The sequence below is a fragment of the Leopardus geoffroyi genome, chromosome A3 (genome assembly GCF_018350155.1).
Source record: "Leopardus geoffroyi isolate Oge1 chromosome A3, O.geoffroyi_Oge1_pat1.0, whole genome shotgun sequence".
Lineage (NCBI taxonomy): Eukaryota > Metazoa > Chordata > Mammalia > Carnivora > Felidae > Leopardus > Leopardus geoffroyi.
This window is the reverse complement of record NC_059336.1, coordinates 47,349,935-47,372,329: the sequence shown is the minus strand read 5'-3', so window position 1 is coordinate 47,372,329 and position 22,395 is coordinate 47,349,935.

Below are 22,395 nucleotides of genomic sequence, written 5' to 3'. Positions count from 1 at the left end.
TATCAATACAGGCTCATGGCTTTTTATTTTGTATTTTGGGTTATAGTCTAATATATTTTACATATTTTGTTGCTCACACTGTTCCAGCTTTGGCTGTTGGGAGCTCTTTCCCTGGGCTGTGTCCTTTGGATATCCCTCCATCATTGTGTGCTTTGTTTGTTGTTGTTGTTTTTAAGCACTTCCTTGCTTCTTGGCACTCCAAGATGCTCCAGGTTCATCTTGCATATTCTCTGCCCCAGTGTGAGAATCATCCATTTCTCCAAGGAGTCTTGGTTTCTTTTACTGGAGAATGGTATTAGACACCAAGCTCTGGGTGCTTGGTGTGTCCGTTGCTACTGGGGTATCCTTACTTCTAGTGTAATTTCTTCTTTGCATCTGCGTACTATACTTAACCTTTTTAACTGTGAATCTGCTTGTATACTTCCCACAATAGTGTCAGTTTAGAAGTCACAGAAGTGAGCTATGGAGACAGTGACTTAAAAACTTGGTCTTTCACAATGAAGGTATCCCACATGACAGAAACAGTCTAACTGGAAGGAGTTGTCTGTGCACTGCACCTCCAAAACATTAAAAAATGGCCTCCATGTGGTACATATGGAAAAGCACAGAGTGGTTTTCATTTTTTTAAGGCTAATTCTGAGTTTTGAACAAGGTAAATTAGAAGTCTGGGAGGCGCAGACCCCATCCTGATGTGACAGATGACTGCTGATGAAGCTGTGATGAATGAGTCCCTAAACCAAACACATCAATACCTGATGGGCATGAGAAGGACAATGCTCCTTTACCTTCAATGAGGTTAAACCCTTTCTCTCAGGCATCGTGTTAAACCAGGCTCCATAGTTACAATTTGATCCCAAGACAAAGAAATAAAGGTCAATGATTGAAGGCAATTCTTTACCTTCAAATTAAAATGTGACAAATTTGTCTATTCTTCACTGACAATATTTTGCTTCTTCTGCAAAACCAAGGTTGAAGTGAAAAAAAAAAAAGATAAAAGAAAGACTAAGCTTTGAAAAAGTTCCTATTTCAATTCTCTGATTATTTCTATCTGTTGGTTCATTGAGATATTCTCCACAATTGTTATGAATCTAATAAGGTACATAGAACAAAACACAGAACAAAACAAAACAAAGCAACAAAATAACATTAACAAAGAGAACTATGTTCAACTTCAGTGATGGTTTGGATTTCAACTAAAGGAAGTGGAGCTTGATGAGACATTACCTATAAAGGGAAAAATGCATGTAGTGGAAATCCCTTCTGCTACTACATTCTATATTTTGTAATAGGGCCTTCCAGGTGAGGGACTTTGAGAGCAAAGACTCCCCAAGCGATTTCTTATACATGTCGTGTAACCTGTTTTATGGGCCACAGTTGATTGGGCCAGGATTCTGTCATGATCTAAAGACACATAACTGGCTCCTGGCACTGATCTAGGGACACCATTGTCTGTGGGCTGGTTGATGGGTTGGTTTGGTTTGAAAATCTGGGAAAACAGTTGTACTCCATCCTTCCTAGATTGTGGCTAATCAACCAATCACTCCTTTCCTCCAGGAAATGAGATGGGACCTCCCAGAATGGCTGCCAGATCACTGGAGCTACTATAGTAGACTTAACTGTAGCCAAAAGTGTTTCTGGCCTCCATGAAACCTAGTTTTGGGGCTGTTGAGATTGTTTCTTGTGCTTTCTAATTTCCTGGGGGGCACTCATGATAAATATGCATATGCATGGTTCCCTGAGCATGCTTTGGTTTCTTCAACTTAAAAGAGCCTAACAGAACAGTAACTCATTAAAAGGACCCAAGAATATATATTGTGAGTTCCTTGAGGGCAGATATCAAGTCTTACCTTTATTTTTTTTAATGTTTTTATTTATTTTTGAGAGAGAGAGAGAGACAGAGAGAGATAGAGAGACAGAGAGAGAGAGAGAGAGAGAGCACGAGCAGGGTAAGGGCAGAGAGAGAGGGAGACACAGCATCTGAAGCAGACTCCAGGCTCTGAGTTGTCAGCACAGAGCCCAACGTGGGCCTGGAACTCATTAACTGTGAGATCATGACCTGAACTGAAGTGGGATGTTCAACCTACTGAGCCACCCAGGTGCCCATCAAGTCTTACCTTTGTATTCTAAGTATATGCATTCAGCCAATTCTCAATATATGGTTAGTGAAAAGGTGAATTAATGACTAAATGAATGGCATAACAAGACCCAAAGAAATTAAGAGTCAGAAGGCAACTGAGAATAGAAACCAACATCATTTCTTGACCCTGTCTTAAAAACTTGTCATTCTTTCCTGTCCTTATATTAAATAACACTGAGGCCAAGCAAGAGTAGTTTAACTGCTTGTTCCAGGAATCTGTTTCTGGAAAATAAGACCATAAACCACTTAACATTTTATTTATCAAGACTAAGAGCTTTCTTAGGAAGACTCTCTTCAAGATGCTCTCTCTGCCATGCCCACTAATCCAAAGCTATAGTATCATAAACTCTATCCAGTCCAAGCCAGTTCCCCAAATGGGAAGAACTACCTTAAAAATCATCTAGCCTGGGCCCTAAAGATGCTATTGATACCCTATCCTAATTTTTATTTTAATTCACTACTAAGACCTACCAAAGTGATGTTCTTCCTTACTATATTCACTGAATATTATTCACTGACAACATTTTTCTTTCTGTAACAGACGAAGTGGGCCTTATACACATCGTTTTACTTGATAAGTAGGTTTTTTCTGGTAGTCTTTGAGGGGAATTGACAATACAACACAATCTGTTTCAGATTATTTTCTTCTTTTTAAAACATGATTCCCACTTTTTTGAATGTACAAAAATCTACTAAGCACAGAGAAATATGATTTTTTTTTGTTTTTCATAGAGAAGTTGGAATGAGAAACAAATAAGCATTGTCTGTGTTACTTTGTCTAAGGGATAAAATAATTGAAATAGAAGTTATTTAAAAAATCTTTCCAACCTTAGGATTTGGGTTTAAGTAAATCTATGGACATTTTCTTCAGATTCTGTCTTGAATAAATGTACTAATCACTTGTGACCATGCTAAATCCATAAGGAATCTAACATTGTCTCAACTCTAACATAGGAAGTGGCTCATGGTACATAAAACACTATGTCAAGGCCTCATGACCCATTAAACACTGAGTTTAATTTCTCAAATACAGACAAAAATACATAGCTCTGGACTTGCAATAAAGTATCTGTCATGAGAGTCATTTTAGCCCAAATGATGCTAAGAAATGTCTGTCAATTCCAGACGTTTCCGACTGGATGGGACAACAGCCACCACATGTCATACAATACACCACACACAATGTAAACATACCATTCACGTCTACAACTGAGATATTTATGGCATTTTCCATGGTTGCCATATCAACCCATGGAGCAACCAGGCCATTAAATCATGTTGTCAGCAGGCCAAGACAGTAACACCGCAAAAAAATTCCAGTTGCTGACATGAAACATTACATTTATCATTTCAAGATTTTTTTTTTCCAGAGGCTTCTTGCTTTATGCTCACCACTGCTTCTGAGTTGGTCTTTTAGGGTGCAAGGAGAATATGAATGAGCTGTTTAAAATGCAATAGAAATCCCAGCCAATTCTTGATTACTTTTATTTTCCTAGAACTCACTCTCTTAAGGTTATAATCTTGAGGTCACATGCCAGGAGAAAAGATGTGTTGAGAGCTAACATATCATTGATGTGACTGGCCAGTTTTTAACTTTCTACCTTGGATACCTTGCTTCATTTTTCTTCTCTGGATGATTTTTTTTCAGCAAATCTTCTAGGTTTCAAGAAAAGTCATTCTGATTTCTTCCAAAACTAGTTTGAGAGCCTCTTATCAAAATTCTTTTCCAAGACCCTAGAGAAAATCTAATCAATGGATATGGTATGGGCTCCACAATACATAACAACAGGACCAAGAGTACATTTTTTCTGGGCAATTCTTATTGTATATAATCATATTAATTTCAGAAAAGGGGATTAATTGACTGTATAATTACATATTATTTAAATCTTCTATCATTATAAGACTTTTCACATAAATTCACAAGTCAGAAAAAGTTCTTGGTCACACGTAGTCCTAATGGTTTATTTTTGCTTTTGCTTTTTTTGCCTGAGGAAACATAAAAGGGGAAAAAGAATTATCTGTCACATGAAGTGTTAGGAGTGTGAGATAAAAAATAAAGTAGCTGTGATATTTCAGTGTGTAAAATGACAAAATTCTTTTTTTTAATTTTTTAAATGTTTATTTTTGATATAGAGAGAGAGCCTGTGAGAGGGGAAGGGGAAGAGAGGGAGACATAGAATCAAGAGCAGGCTCCAGGCTCTGGGCTGACAGCAGAGAGCCCACACGGGGCTAGAACCCATGAACTGTGAGATCATGACCTGAGCTGAAGTCGGACACTTAACTGACTGAGCAACCCAGGTGCCCCTATAATGACAAAATTCTTACACCAAGGACTATTATGCATACATAGAACAACAGTGGTAGAAAGTTTGTTCTGCTATGCTTCATACTCTTCCCTCTCCTATGTATATCCTTCCTCACTTCCTTGGCCACCTCCATGCACATTAAACATGCAGGATTGGATGTAATTTTGGCATCTTAGCTGCTTGTATACCCGCTGTTTTGCTCTTCATTCTTTCTGGAGAACAGTCCTAAGAAAGTATAGTCAGTGTAGTTTTCAGAGAACAAGCTGGACATGAATCTTCTATAACTGGTCATCAGCATAGCTTTTCATTCCTCTCTCATCTCTATATGACCCGCAGCCCTTGAAAGGCATGCCCTCCCAAAGGTATTGTTCTAGAAAACAGAGGTGGAGAGTAACCAAGGAGTGTGGAAAGAAGCCAGGGTGATGGGGTGTATAACATGCAGGCTGTTGCCATTGAGCAGATACTGAACAAAACTGAGAACCTGGAAGGGAATGTGAGGATCTCAGCCACTCATAAGTTCATAGTCAAGCAGGAGAGGTAGATCCTTACAGAACAAACTTTGATATGAGGTAACCTGAGGAAAGGGGTTGGGAATAACATGAGCTGGGTCTTCAAGGATGGGTTGGCAGTTTTTGACAATCTGTAAGTGATGTCCAGACTGAAGAAATCCTTGAACAAGTTCCATAAGGCAGGAAAATGCTGATTGGAGTCCCTGAAAGAAAAGTAGATTATGTGCTTTTATTTATTTATTTTATTTATCTTATTTTAAGTTTATTTATTTTAAGAAAGAGAAAAAGAGAGTGTGGGGGGGGGAAGGGCAGAGAGAGAGAGAGAGAGAGAGAGAGAGAATCCTAAGCAGGCTCCGTTCTGTCAGTGTAGAGCCCAACATGGGACTTGATCTCACAAACAGTGAGATCATGACCTGAGCCAAAAACAAGAGTTGGATGCTTAACCAACTGAGCCACCCGGGCACCCCACAGGTTGTGTGCTTTCAAAGAAAAGCCAAGCCATGGAGGGTTATTGGTACCTGGGTAAAGAAATTACAGCAGCAAAGGTTTTGAGTGGAGAGAGATGTGGTCAGATCAGTGCTCTCAGGGGATGTTTGCAAGGTGAATCTGAGGGGAAGGAGGATGAAGCTGCAAGATCATTAAAATTTATTAGAATAATTGGAATGGGAGAGGGAGAAAATAATAAAAAGGGGATTTAAAAAATGGTGATTCACAGCCTGAATGTGTTAGGTGTGGTGAAAATTCCTCTCTTGGATGTTTTGAAGGCAAAAAACATATTTAGAATGAATAAGTAGAAACATATTCATACGATGGAACAATATACAGCAATGATAAAGAGTAAGGTGCAAGTAAGCACAAAAATATGGTTAAATCTTCTAAAGATAAGGTTGAGTAAAAGAAACCAGGCAAAAAAGAGTAAATACAGTGGGATTCCACTTTTTTAGTATTCAAAAATGAATCCATGCTGCTGGATAGATGGTGGGGGCTTTTCGAAAGGGTGAAGTGACTAGAAGGTGTACCGCTGGCCCTTCCAAGGAGCTGGTCACGTGCTGTTTCTTGATCTGGGCACCAGTTACTGGATGTGCTTGGTTTGTGAAAATTCACTGGGCGATACATTTCTGCTGTGTTCATGTTTCTTTATGTTAAACTTTTCACAACATGGAACACCTTGTTTTAGAGATCTCAGTGTAAGGAGGGGGCTTAGATATTTAACAAGTGGTCTTTGAAAGTTCAGCCCTTGACTTTAAATATAAGTGGGGTCATGTTTCCTGGATTCCGAAAAAATTAGGAGCTACAATTTTGCAAATTAACCCATTGCATCTTGCAGTGAAACCTGGCATCCCTCTGCCCCAATCTCCCCTCCCCTACCCGCCCACCCCCCCCACCCGCCACAGCTGAAGACCTGGAGCATCGGATCAAAACCCACAGGCCTGGAAATGGGCAGTTGCCACTGGTAATACCAAGAAGCAAACAATTGAATCATTGTCTTATTGATTTAAAGGAAGCAGAAGAATCAAATTTGATAAGGGCAAATGCGGAGGTGCTATCTTTTAGCAGCTTCAGAATAAAAGCAGTGGAGTTCAGTTCCTGCCAGGGCTTGGGTATTAATCCATCATCCCTTGCTTGCCCCAGTGGTCAGCCCCGCTGTGGTGATTAGCAGAGAAACCTGTAATGATTAACCGGCCTTGTACATACAATGGTGACCTACAGACACAGACTTCTTATCATCTAGGAGCTTAGTACTTTCATACTGAGTCATGCCTGGTGTTCAGACAGGGAAGTTCACAGCATTTAATATGTTTCAAAATCTGGATTCAGTGTGAATTCCTGTAATTCACTAGAACCCTTCCCAACTTGTCCCCACCTGGAAGAAAAGGAAGCTTAGAATTAAAAAAATAATAATAATAAATAAAAATAAATAAAAACCCAAATTGCTCCCAGATGGATTCCTTAGAAGCATTTCTTAAATTGGGAATTTACATAAAAGCATTTTCCAGACTGTTTACATATTATTAGTTCCTTGAGTTGGGAGTAGTGACAGAATGATGTTAGTGTTGGAATGATAAGGAAAAAAAGAGGTATCCAGAAAAAAATGGGACCAAGATTCCAAAAAACAACTCTTGATATCCACATTACTACTTTTTTTTTTTTTTAGTTTCTATTCTTTTATTTTATCCAGTAAAACTGTCAAAAGTCACTAGAAGTAGTGCCAATAAATCCACATTAGTTCAAGAAGTTCCTATAAAGACTGTTGATTGCAATCAGTGTTTTCAACTTCTCATCAGACCTGGGTTAATCAGATAGTATCTTGGCTTACCTACTTTGATCAAGAATGTGTTGTGTTCATATGGAACTTGATGTTCTTCGAAGCTGTTTCACAGGTAATACACTTGCTTGAGATCTCTTCCTGTCACTCCCAGCTTTTCATTTCAACTGTTCATTCATTAGAAAATGTCACTACCCGCCTCTACATGCCAAGCCCAGATAACTCAGGTCTGATCCTGGTGACTGGAACTCATAGTCTCCTTGTTGTGACCTGGTACAGGGTCTCCTTCCCTCTGGTGCTGGCTTTGTGAATTATTCCTAACTCCCTTCACCTCATTAGCCAGCTCCCAACCCTTCCAGGACCCAGTGTATTAGGGTGATGTCCTTAAAGATCTAATCTGATCATTTTACACTCTCCATCTTGTTTCCTGCTGGCCTCCATTCCACAAAACGATAAACCAGAATGATACAGACACGCAATTATCCCCCACCAAACAAAAACAAAAGAAAACAAAACCTCTATGAGGTAAAAGGAAAATCCTTAGAATAAGAAAGTCATTTAGAGTCCTTCTCAGTTTGACTCCAGATTTCCTTTCCATGTTCCCACCTGGTCTCTCAAAGTCTCTTGAGGTCAAAATGGTTTTTATTTTTTTTTTAATTAAAAAAATGTGTATTTATTTATTTATTTTGAGAGAGAGGGGGGGAGGGAGAGAGAGAGAGAGAATGAGAATCCCAAGCTGTGACACAGGGCTGCATCTCACAAACTATGAGATCATGACCTGAGCTGAAATCAAGAGTTGGACGCTTCACCGGCTGAGCCACCCAAGCACCCCATTGAAATGGTTTTTCTATTTGGCTTTTACTTAAGATGTATCTTTTGCCTGAAGTGCCCTTTCCTTGCCTATGTTTGTAAAAATTTACCCATTTTTCAAACCTCAAGTTCCCACGTTACCTCCTCTATGCAACCTTTAGATAATGGTGTACTATGGTGTCTCTTCCCAAATCTCTGTTTAGTGACATCATGTTGGCAGCTTGCAGTCTGCCCTGATGAGAGTATTTAACCACAACAATTGACAAATGCTACTGATCAGAGCTTGATTTATTGTTTTGTTGACGAGATTTAAGAAAGTGCTGGAGAAGATACTAATGGAGCAGATTACATTTCAGAGTGTACTGTGTTTATAGACATTGTACTGTAAAGCACACACATTTGAGGAAATATTCTTCCAGTATTTGAAAATTATTCTCCAATTCAGTAAAGAAGCCACTTAGGCCATTTGACAGATAAATGAAGTTCTTACACATGTTTTTATGGTTTACTTTTCATTTTAGTAGTTGATAGCAACAAAAGATATCACATGACGTTGATGTTGGAGCTACACTTGCTCATAGATGAGAGGAACAGCTTCTTTATTGAATCTAGTAGTAACCAAGGATTTGTAGCCTATTTTTAAAACTCATAGTTGAATTACAATCATAGGTTGGGTATGCATACAAAAGTTCAGCAAAATCAACAAAAGCATTCTTTTAGAATCAATTGGCTATAGGTAATTTAAAATAAAGATTATTTTATATTTTATTATGATTTGTAAATTGCATACTACCCATTCATTATACCAGTGAAATATACAATAAACAAATAAAGACACATGCATGCATGTGGGCACACACACAGAGACACTTTTTTTTTCAGAGAGTCAGTTGTTGTTATACATTTACTAGGACACCACTACCTGTGGGCAAATGCCCATAGAGGGAGGAGGAGGAAGGACTGACTAGCTTAGCTGTTCACCTGCTCACCTGCTCACCTGCCCACGATGTAGTTTTTCTTAGGGATATTAAGGAAAAAACGGTAATGGATGTGGAGCTCTCGGCACACCAGCCCTGGACACAGCAATAATAACAGCAATTAGCATCACAACAGTAAATATGACCAATGTCTGTTGAGAGCTTGCTACATCCCAAACATGTTCTGAACTCTTTGTTTAGTCTCCATGGCAGTCCTACTTAGTAGGTTCTGTGTTACTCCCATTTTACAGATTAAAAAAACTGAGGTACGCACAGATGAAGGGGTACTCAGTAAGCTACTCCTAGAGTTAGATTACATTAAAACATGGTTCTTGGCTGTGATTCTCTTCTTTTTCCTACCATCCAGTTGTCCTTCTCCGTTCTTCCATTCTCTCTTATTTTCCCTTCTTGTGCCTCTCCTGTTTCCTTGCTTCAGCTTCAGCCACCTGAAATAGGGAGAGGAAACATCCAACAAGAGTCTTCTTTTTTCTCTTTCTTTGCTCTTCCCCTTGAGGTTTTATTGGCTTAAAAAATATTTTGATTTAACTTCAAGCTCATAGAAGTGTTGCAAGAATAGTACAAAGAAATACCGTGCACCCTTTATTCAGTTTCTATGTGTGTTTCAATTTGGTCTGATTTGTTTTATTATCCTTTCTCTCTCTCTTTCCTCCACCTACTGTGTGCCAGACATTAAACTGATGCTGTCAACTGCTCAGGCCAAATTGGTTCATATAGTAGCAACTTATATCCTCATTCCCTCCCTACATTCTTGTATATGAATAGAGTGATATCTTCCTTTGCTAATTATGATGTCCTTCTTTGTTCACAGCAAAGCACCATTAGCCACAAAGTTTAATGGTTTGGATGAGCGTTACCTTGCTTTTCCGTGGAGTTGCACAGAACACATTTTAACAGGTATGCACGACACTGTCCAAAACCCTAGGATCCAAATTGTGTTTCAACATCCAGCAATTTAAGACTTTTAAAAAGGTAAGATGGGTAATATTGCATGTATTTAATAGCATCTCGTGTGAGGTCTAGGGGAGCAATCCTGTAATCAAACATAAATATTTCTGCAGCAGATGAATGCAGAATAATAAAGACTTTACACTTCTCAGTTCCATTCATGTCAATTGGAGTCACCAGTTGAGTTTTGGTGTCAAAATGTCAGTATTCCAGCTCCTTGCTTTGGGGGCTGCATATAAAGGGTATAGATAGGATTGTGCTTTTTTATATGATGAGGGATAGGTTCTAGATTTATACTTTAGTGATTGATCAGCTCTGTAGCATCTACATTTAATGGAAAACTTAGTACATAGATCAGCTCTGTTTTAATTAACAGTATTAAAATTGTAATAATCTCAACAGTACTTTAAATGGCAGGATGTTGACAACATCCTGCTAAATACCACCCCCCGTACACATACACACAAACACACACACACACAGCAGAGTAGAATTTAAGTTTTAAAGGTGATAAGCAAAGGCTAGTGCTTTCTCACCAAGAAGGGATCTTTTGGCGTCCTGGGGAATTAAGACTCAGTCGCAAGGAAGATAGTGGCCTTCTAAGTTAGCAGGGACATGTCATAACCATTGGGACCATAAACTGGTAATAAAATTCTGTGTTAAAGAATAGACACATCTTGGGGCACCTTGGAGGATCAATCGGTTAAGTGTTCAACTCTTGATTTCGGCTCAGGTTATGATCTCACGGTTTGTGAGTTCAAGCCCCATATCAGGCTCTGCACTGACGCCACAGAGCCTGCTTGGGGTTATCTCTCTGCCTCTCTCTCTCTCTCTGCCACTCCCTTTTTGTGTGCTGTGTTTCTCTCTCTGTCTCAAATAAATAAACTTAAAAAAAGAGAAAGAATAGACATGTCTGTATATCACAACACAGTCCTTACAACAAACTTATTCACATAAGAGGAAATAATATAGTTTATTTTATAATAGCATACTTGTTATCACTTAAAATCACCAGCTTTTCAATAGATGGCTCTTACTAAATAGAATGAATAGTCCCCAGTTAGCAGCCTCCATGGAAAGCTCTTTTCTCTGAAATTTGAATTTTGTTATATTTCCAGCCAGATTCCATCTAACATGAGATCGGATACTATCTCAAACTCTTCTCAAATGACTTCATGCATCTTACCCATTCAGTACATCTATTAGAATGTTTGTTTCTTAAGCTAAACAAATATATGGTACTAAACATATAGTAAACACATTAGTATATTTGGTACTAAACATATAGTAAACTATTTTTGGTACTAAACTATACTATACTAAACTATATTTGGTACTAAACACATAGTAAACACATTAGTATATTTGGTACTAAACAAATATATGAGGTTGGTTGCAGTCGACTTAAAGAAAAAATTGCAAATTTGAGGTGGGCTGGATTTTAACACTTTTCCTGAGTATGTAAAAGCATTTGTGGTTCATTTCTTGATACATATGGTTTATTCTCAGTATTCGTTTATTGGGGTTAACATTAGGCCCATTTTAAAGATTGAGGAGGTGAGAGTTTAAGCACCTTGCCATGGTCATAAATCAAATTAGAGTACATCAGCCAGTGGTACTATGTTTTAAAGGTTCCAACTTAAGTAATAGATTGTCTAATACATGGCCGTGGTACTTGGGATCTGACCAAGAAATCACAGGTTTTCTGAAAGATCACTCTTTCCCAAAGAAGGCAGCAAACGATCTGTCAGAAAAGTTGCCTCTGGGTTGATGCTGTCCTTAAAGTATGAGACTGAAGTACAAACAGCTGAGTGCCTCCTGAAACTGGGAGCATGCAACAGCCAGATTACCAGCACCAGATGCAGTGAGGTAGGTGACCATGCTGAACCCTTGCTTGTTTTTGTTTTTGTTTTTTGTTTTTTTTTTAAGGATATGCCTCATCCACTCAGCAAAGTGGCAGTATCTGCAGCCACCTGCCTGCCACCAGACAGCTGGTCTGGTGGGAATTCTTAACAGAAAGTACTAGGACCTCCCTAATAACAGAGGAGGCATCCAGGTTTGTGGGTGATGCCCTAGCAAGCTGGCAACCCAAATCAGGCTATGTTGGAGAGGAGGTGAGACTTAGTGGTGCTGGCCAGCAGAGGAGCTATTATGACCCGGGGGTGGGGGTGGGGGGAAGGGGAGCCAAGAAGTCTAATAGGTGCCCCAAAGGTGGCACATTCCAAGGACTAAATCAGAGGAGGAGACACCAAGTGTTGGTGCAATATAGCTGCAAGCTAGCGTGATGACACTTCGTAAGCACCTCTTCTGGGCTCAGACATAAAATTACATTTAAATTTCCTGCCTCTATGCAATCAAAAGAAGCCAACCTAACTGAAAGAAATGCACACTTCAAGGCTATAAATCTGAAACTTCCTAATCCCCAAAAGTCCACACTAGACTTCTTGCCTCCATGGAAACAACAAAGCATTCAGCCAACTGATTGGCCTCCAATGAATTTTAGATAAGACAGCTTGGAAGGGAATGGATGTGATTTTAATGCAGAAGAAAGCGCTGGAAGGGAGGTCCACTTGGTTCATATTTGAATAAAGCAAACAAGGCAGACGAAAGGCTGACAGCTGTAAATGACATTGTCAGTACAAAAATTATCAGCCAGTTTACAATCTGTTTGCTTATGTTGAACAAACAGACTGTGTGTGGCATCCTTCGGCCTCATGAATGGCAGAAATACTTGCAGGCTTCAGAAAAGCTATCTGCTCTCCTGCAGCCTGGCCACAATTAGATCGCCATTTGACAGCCACACTGAAAAGGAAACTGTGTCCCCCGCCTTTCACCCACACCCCCTTGCCTCTTTGCTTTCTCTTTTCCTTTCTTTCTTTTTCTCTGTCTTCTTCTTCATAAGACAAGCACTGAAGTTGGGCAGAGACACTCGTCTTGTTATATCGATGGTGTGAATTATGTTAGCTCTGTTGCTGGATCAAGCCGTTTACTGATGTGTCTGACATTCCAAGTGGGAGATCTTCAGTAACCTAGCAAGGCTCAGAGCCAACAGTCTTCATTTTTTATTCCTTACAGGAAGCAGAATCCGGGAGCCCCCGAAAGAATGTCACCTTTTCTTCTTTGTGCGGCCTCCAAGACCCTTTGCTTTGAACTTGCTAACATCGCATTCGGTACAGAAACAAAACACAGCATAAGAAGGGCTATGCAGTGAGCATCCAGCCCTATTCCTCCCTGAGCAAGGCCCAAACCACCCGAATTTCAGGAGGGAATAACAAACCGGTGGGCTGTCACTGCTCTTGGGGGCTGGGCCCTAGTCTTTAACCCAGCCCCCAGCCTGAGAGGAATGAGTTGTGTGGTCTCATTGCTTAATCCCCTCTGTGTTCTGCAAACTCATAACACAGAAATAGTTCCTTTTGTTTAGAAAGAATGGAGAGCAAACACAGGTACTAATTTTATCCCTCACGTTCTCAGAGGCTCACCCTTGTTTAACTGCATCAGAGAGATTTAAGCCTCTGGTAGTGGTTTTTCATGGGGCCAGAGGCTATTTGGATACTCTTGGCTTCTTACCTATGAGATTCCTGCTCACCTCGGAGTAAGTGAGGAACACAGGCTCCTGCCCCAGGGCCATTCACCTTTGTAGAACTACAAGCTGGAAACAGAATAATCTCTAAGGAAAACAGCCCTTGCCTACAAAAACCAAGGTTTTGATTTTCACATTCCACTTTGGATACCGTCATTATTTATTGCATCTCTTCATTATTTATTGCATCTTCTTCTTGGCATTAGCCAAGAAATCTCTTCCTTGCTAGCGTTAGCCACTTTGCAGAAAAGATCAAGCCTTCCCTTTGTAGCCTCCTTTCTTTCTTCCTTTTTTAACATAAAGGATCTGTTTAAAGGTACTTAGTTTATTCAGCCAGTAAAAAAAAAAAAAATACTGGTGATAGGTGAGTGCAGTGTGTTCATAGCAGATAACATGGGGCTGAACTGGCACACACAAAGCTGGAAGACTGTGGTAATTACTGCTAAGCAGTGAAGCATCAAAACACCTCTTATACGGAAAGTTCATCCAATTACCACTAACCTAGAGAGGAGGGTTATGTTGTGGCTGTGCTTTTCATTTTAATCTAAATTGCTATTTCTCTTCCTCTGATATGGCCATCGGTCATAAAGAGTTGACCATCATTAAAACTGTTTGATTTGGAACCCTGTCATGTTTGGCTAAGAGGAGAAATGCAAATTTGATGAACGAATGAGGATAAATTTACATATCAGCCTCAGCTCACATGGAGAGAGTAAACATTCTGTTTATCTCAAGTGTCACTGTATGATTTCAGTAGGATCTAAAACTGACCTTGGCCCAGTCATTGCCAAAGACCTACATGAAATATACAGTTGTCCAAATATGATTCACTCAAGTAGAACTTGTGGGCAAACCCCGTGGAGCTCAGCAAACAGGGTTGGTGAGAACAGGGCTGGGAAGCAGTTGGCTCTGCTAAACTCCAAAATGAAACTCTGGAATGAGGGTTTGGTGAAGAAGAAAGAACAAAACATACAAAACAAAACAAAACAAAATAAAATCTGACTTCATGAATCTTATTCCATCACCATGAATTAAAACATCCTGTTTAGCTACTTTCAGTCTTTAACTACCTAACAATTAAAAAGAGTAAAATCTTAAAAACCAGTGTGAACACTTGAATTTGAAGTATGCTTCCACCAAACCTCTGTTTCATCATTTGGGCACAAGACGAAGATCATTTATTTGGTTTCTAAAAACTATAATTGATTCGAGGAACTTCAACACTTCATAGGTAGTTTACATTACAGGGGGATAATTTCTTTTGGCTGTTTGAATCAACCATGTTTTGCATTTTCCACAACATTTTTAATTAGTTTTTCTTCTCAAGCTAAGTCAACATTCATCAGTGTGTGAAGGAACATAAGACTTCTGTTCATAATGAAGCTTTTGAGTGTGCAGAAAAACATTTAGAGACAATTGCAGGCATCTGTATTGATATTTTCACCTCCACTTGCTCACACCCCAAAATTCATTGTAGAAAATGAAGGAGCAGAATGAGATTACTTTCTCTTACAGCAAAGTACACTGAAAGGTGATGGGGATTTTATATGTGTACATATATATTATATATTATTATATCTGATACATATAATATAATATCATAGCATATATTAATATATTCTAAAATGTATTTATTGTTCATTGGAGCTAGTCTGGAAATTTTGCCCACTGTAGAGCAGAAAAATATCTTGAGTCAGAGAAAAGAAACAGTGAAAACTATTTGACAGATACAAATACTTTTTAATTAGAATATCAAAGGACATTCTTTTTTTTTTCTTTATTTTTTTTTTATAATATATGAAATTTATTGCAAAGGACATTCTTATAGGACACATTTATACATTTGCTTTTATAGCCTACAAAATAATTCTTTTTCAAATAAAATAATATAACCACATAGAATAATGCAAAGCTTTAATAGCAGATCCTATAGGAACTTCCTATTTGGGTACAGTTTGCAAATAATTACAAGTAGTAATTACAAACGATTAAGCATATTTAGCAACTTCTTTGGTCAGAGTTAAGCTGAGGTTTTTTGAGGTTAAATGAGTGGGAGTTTGAGAAACTAACACAAATAAGGAGAAAGCATCTCATTACTACCAAAACTATGGCCAGGTTTTCCCGTGTTTGAAAGGAAATTGCCATATTGTCTACAGTAGAAAAAGAGTAAGAAAAATAGTACATGTGTGGGGGAGTAATATATATTTGAGGAAATAAGTCACTTGAGAATCTCTCCTTCAGTATTCTGTGTTCACACACATAGAAACCTAGAGTATTGTACACAGCATTGTTTCTGGTCTGAAGTGGTTATAAAACACCAAAAAACTAGAGGCTCACAGTTGAGTAAATGATCTCACAAAGTCAATAGGCCCATTCTTTCCCGCACTCAAAGATGTTCAAGGCTGAGTTACAGAGTTTTCAGGAAGTAAAGTGTGTCTACAACAAATTGAATATTGATATTTAGTATTAAAAATAATAATAATAACTAAGAAATGAAGTAATAATCACCAAGGGACAGAGATCTGTGTTCCCAGATGAGGACATGGGCAAGCCATGGGCCATCTCTGACCTTGCTGCATTGGTGAATACGCCACTTACTAGAGTATGAAAATTACGCTCTACTTGTCTTCCTGGGAGCCTTCTTAGGCTAGATCCATCCAGCGCTAAAAGTGGTAGCTAAAAAAGTGGGAACCATGATGAATGGGTAAACAAATGTGGCATATCTATCCAAGGGATTATTACTTGGCAAAGAAAACAAAACAAAACAAAACAAAACAAAACAGATGAATCTTGAAAATATTATGGCAAGTAAAAGAAGCCAGTCACAAAAGGCCACATAGTATATAATTTCATTTCTGTGAAATATCCAGAATAGGCATATCTAGCAATTGCCAGGATCTTGGAGCTGGCGGTAGAATGAGGAATAACTGCTAATGGGTTGCGGGTTTGGAGCAGGGACTGAAATGTTATAAAATTAGATTGTGGTGATAGCTGCACAAGTCCTTAAGCCACTGAACATTACATTTTGAATCAATTTTACAGTATATGAATTCTATCTTTTTAAAAATGTTTTTGTTTAAATTCCAGTATAGTTAATATCCAGTGTAATATTAGTTCCAGGTGTAATATTCAGTGATTCAACACTTCCATACACCACCCGGTGCTCATCACAAGTGAATGATATCTTAATAAAGCTCTTAAAAAAACAGTAAAATAAAGAAAGAAAACAAAAACTGACCACCAAGACTGTTAGAAAGCCAAAGACAAGCTGTCAGGGAGAATTGCGTAGGATTCCGAGGAACAAACGGAAAACACATGAATATTAACTCAAATTAGGTCACTCCCCATCTCAGACTATTTCTACCCATGAAGGCAGTAAAGGTTAAAATCAAAACCGAGCTAAAATGTGATAAATATTTGTGGGTTATCTGTGATGCGCTGGGCATGGTAGGTCACAAGGAAGAGAATAAGACACCTTGAGGAACTCACAGTCTAAAAGGAGACAGGCAAACACACACAATTTGCTTGGCCACATGCTGGACAACTGTGCATGCTATTAACAGCAGGCTTGGAAGTCATGGATTGCAGCACAGAAAGAGGAATACAGGCCTGAGGATCTTTGATATAGCAGAGCTGTAGGTATTAGTGAAAGCACCTGGGAGCTTCCTCTTCTGTAAACACTTTAGAAGTTGAAAGTATCATGTGGCTCTCTCAACATCTACCAAAACTCTTGGTTGCATGAATAATAGTGAGTCTTAAATGAAAATCAGGGTGAATTTACCACTCTGAGATGTGGAGATATCCAAAGTCCAGACACCTACTTCTGAGGGGCTGCATTTAGAAGAATGTGTTCAGGACCTGGGAAGAGCCACCCATCATGTAAGATACAGAAAGTTGAAGAAAATGTGAAAAAACTACCTGGGCATCTTCCAAGATGACTGCACTTACCAAGGTGAGTGTTGAGTAAAACATAGAATTGTTAAAGTGATATGTTGTCCACCTGAAACTACTATAACATTCTATGTCATTTATACTTCAATAATAATAATAAATCTACCTGGGCAGGAGCAAATGAATGCCTGGTAGTTAACATTGCACCTTAACAACATCTTTGCTATGGGAATCACCTCATTCAATTCTCAAAATCCTAAAAGGAGATGATAAGCAGTGATGTTATTATCCCTATTTTACATGATAAAGAAGCTAAGGACAGAGAAACTAAGGAATTTGTTCAAGGTCAATTAGCAAATAGCAAAACCACTCTGACATAGCTCTGTTGATTATTCAACTTATGCCCTTTACCACTATCCTATTCTGATTTCTTGTTCCAAATGATCCTAAAGTATGTCCAGCTTACCAATAAATACAATCTCAAGAGGCAGCACGTTCATTTTCTGTACTCAATAAGGGAAAACAGAGAGATACTTTCAGAAATAGCATATTCCCAGTCACTGGAGATGTTCACGCAGGCCCAAAAGACTGTTGGAAATGTGGACGGTCTAAAGTATTGGGATCAATGACCTTTACAGGTACTTTCAATCTAGTTGTTCTGATGTGGTGACTATGGAATGTATGACCAGTACCGGAGACCCTGCATATGGTTGTACAAGTAGGGCACTGCACTACTCTGGGAAGGGGGGCACATTTCATATTCACAGCCATCACGGATTTGAATATTTCTTAAGTTCTAAAAATATTTCTTGGCTTTCCTGAAGATGTTTGTACAGAGTTTTAAGGGAGAGTAGCTATTCCTTATATGCCCCAAGTTTTGATCTGGGTCTTTGGGAGCTCTGACCACACCTGATTTAGAATTATGATTGCAGAAGGTGGGGGGGGGGGGTGCAGGGGCATGAAGCTAGAGACAGGAAGACAAGTTAGGATGTTATGGCAATTGGTCAGAGATAAAAGGTGAGGGCTGGTGATGGGGATGAGGAAATGGTTGTATCCATTCAGGAGAGAGATGAGCTAGAGACTCCAGTTTAGAAGTCACATATATGAGAAGATAGTTGTAACTAAAAGAACCAGTAAGTTTACATATGAGAGACAAGGGGTTAGAAAAGATAAATATTGCATCATAACCCTGAGCAGTATGCAAATTTCAGTAGCAGATAAAGAAACCAAGAGAGATTTTCTGCAGCTGGTAGGTAATCAGTAGGGGGCCTGGTTCAAAGAGGAAATGCAGGTGGAGGATGTGGGGGAAATTGATGGAGCTCACAGTGGTCAATAGTTGCTGATCTTTAGGAGACCACTTTCAGTGGATTATTGATGGAGGACAGATGACAGACCCTCAGGGTAATTAGTTCAAAGTGGCTCAGGGTAATTAGTGGAAAGGAAGGAAAGGAAAGGAGAGGAGAGGAGAGAGTAGAGGACAGGAGAGGAAAAGGAAAAGGAAAAGGAAAAGGAAAAGGAAAAGGAAAAGGAAAAAGAAAGGGGAGAAGAGAGAAAAGGAAAGAAAAGAAAAGAAAAGAAAAAAGAAAAGAGCAGAGAAAAAGCAAAGAAAGCAACTGGAACTCTATCAATTGACTGTATTCTTAGTAAACTCTTAGAGAAAGGCATTTTGCAAAATAAAAACCATGGCATGTTATAACAGAAAAAAAGCATGATGTTAAAGCATGCCATATTAAAGAGCAAAAAATATGGTCTTAAAAAACATAACATGTTAAAGCATGTTAAATCTTAAATCTTCATTATTACTCTGACTTACAAAGTATCATGTTTATTAAAGTGAACAATGGTAGAATTATGGATGATTTCCATTTTCTTCTGTATGATTTCAACACTTAAAAGTAATCTTTGTTATTTTCCTGTCTTTTCTCTATTTTCTTTACATATAGATATAAACTATTATTATTTATGTAATTAAGCCCAGCATTTAATGTGTTGGATAAATGAAGGAATACACATACTCTGGTAATTTTTCCCTTAGAAATACATTGCAAATTGTTTCCATAATTAAATGCTTGTTGACAACATGACACCTACTATCTTCACGTGACTCCAATCTTGTGCACACGCACCACGATTTGTTAGATGTTTTTACTATTGGATACTTACATTGTTTCCCTTTTTTTCCCAATTATAACCAATGCCACAGTGAACATCTCTCCGCCAACCTCTTTGAATCCTTAGGAGAGTCTCGTATCCTGACATCGTATATCCTACTTCAAAGAGAAAGCCATTTTTTAGTGGCTTAAAACAGCACAAATTTCTTTTCTTACAGCTACGAAGGTCAGAGTTCTAAAATCAAGATGTCACCAGGGCTACCTCCCTCCTGGAGGCTCTAGGGAAGGATTTGTGTCAGGCCTTTCCCAGTTTCTAGCAGCTGTCTGCATTCCTTGGCTGGGGTTCTTTCCTCCATCTGTGAATCTCTCCTCCATCCTCCCTTCTCCTTCTCGACTAACTTCTCCTAATTCTCCTGCCCTCTCTTATAAGGATCCGAGTGAGTACATTGGGCCCCATCTGGCTACTCCAGGATAATAGAAAACATATTCTTTTTCTATGTTTATTTATTTATTTTTGAGGGGTGGGGCAGTAGAGAGAGGGAGACAGAGAATCCCAACCAAGCTTCTTGCTGTCAACACAGAGCCCTATGCGGGGCTTGAACCCACGAATCCTGAGATCATAACCCAAGCCAAAATCAAGAGTTGGATGCTTACCCAACTGAGCCACCCAAGTGCCCCTACAAAATGTATTCTTAAAGCTTTTATATTTATTGTAAAATTACCCCTAAGAATGGTTTTTCCAGTTTACATTTCCATGAGCTGTCATGAATGCTTAACTTTTTTTTTTTTTTTCGCACTTCTACTAAGGGAATATTCATTAAAAATGGTTTTGGCCAGTTTTATAGGATAAACGTTGAATATATGCATCCAAATGCTAAATTTTGAAATTATTGAAATTTGATTACAAATGAGATCATTGTTTTCATCTATCATTCATTTCTTACTCTTCTTTGATGAGTTGCCTGTTCTTATCTTTTGCCAAAACTACTGATCTACTGATGTGCCTACCTACCTATCTATGTATCTATCTATCTATCTATCATGTATCTATTTTCATTTTAAATCCAGTATAGTTAACATAGTGTTCTATTAGTTTTAGGTGTACAATATAGTGATTCAACAATTCTATACATCACCTGGTGTTCATCATGATAAATAAATTATTAATCCCCATCACTTAGTCCCCTCATCCCACCACCCATCTCTCCTCTGGTAACCATCAGTCTTTTCTTTATAGGTAATTGTCTGTTTCTGTTTGTCTATTTTTTCCCTTTGTTCCATTGTTTTGTTTCTTAACTTCCACATATGAGTGAAATCATATGGTATTTGTCTTTCTCTTACTGACTTATTTCATTTAACCTTATACTTTCTAGACCTATGTTGTTGCAAATGGCAAGAGTTCATTCTTTTTTATGGCTGAGCAATATTCCATTATATATGTATACTATATATATATATATATATATATATATATATATGCCACATCTGTAGCTATTCAGCTATCAGCGGACATGGGCTGCTTCCATATTTTGGCTATCGTAAATAATGCTGCAATAAATATAGGGGTGCATATATCTTTTCAAGTTAGTGTTTTTATCTTCTTTGGGTAAATACCCAGTAGTTGAATTACTGGATCATGGGGTAGTTCTATTTTTAACTTTTTGAGGAACTTCCACACTGTTTTCCACAGTGGCTGTACCAGTTTGCATTCCTACCAACAGTGCAATAAGGTTCTTTCTTTCTTTTTAAAAAAATTATTTATAAAATATTTTATATAGTGAAGACATTAGTCTTTTGTCTGCTATGTATATCGTAGTATGTGTATGTATTTTGAAATTTGATATTTTACATAATCAATACAGCACTCATTTACATGGTGGCTATCTCTGTTTGCTATTATGCTTACACAACACTTTCTTCTCCTGAAATTATCTATTCCTCTATCCCCTTTGTTTTTATCTTTTTTTTAAAGAACTCATGACACTGTTTATCTTTTTTTAAAGAAATTATAATTCATCTGGAATGCATGTGAGTGCATGTCTGATATTACATAGGACTTTAAATTTTATTTTTCCCTCATTTAATGAATTATCTGATTAGCTCTATTTTTTTTCTTTTTCTATCATTTTGAAACCTACTCTTATCACATCCTGAATTTTTATACATGTTAGACTCTCTAGGTTTCTGTTCTGTTCCTTTAACCTGTCTATTCTTATATTGATATGCTATTGTAATCAAAAGTTTTACACAGCAGTATCTTCAAAGGAGACCAATGGCAAGATGACGGCAGTACATTTAATGTGGCTGAGCAGCAAGGTCTCCAAACTAATCATCAAAAGGCCCAAGTTCTAATGCAGGCATTGCCACCACTTTGCTGGATGATATGGAGTCCCCTAAAATTTTAAATATATTTCTTCTTTTAAAAAATGCTGCAGCCCATAGGGACGCCTGGGTAGCTCAGTCAGTTGAGTGTCGGACGTCGGCTCAGGTCATGATCTCGCGGTTTGTGGGTTGGAGCCCGCGTCAGGCTCTGTGCTGACAGTTCAGAGCCTGGAGGCTACCTCAGATTCTGTGTCTCCTCCTTTCTGCCCCTCCCATGCTCATGCTCTATCTCTCTCTGTCTCTCAATAATAAATAAACATTAAGAAAGAAATTTTACAAAAATGCTGAAGACCAAAAATTGGGGTTATAATGCTTGTTTTGCCAATCTCCTAACTTCCTCAGGATCAAATGAGTGAAATTATTTCAAAACACTTCAAATTCCATGTCAAATGTTGTTGTTAACTCATTTTTCCTTTCTGTGACAGAGTAAGAAGTACGGAGATTACAGAGAAATACA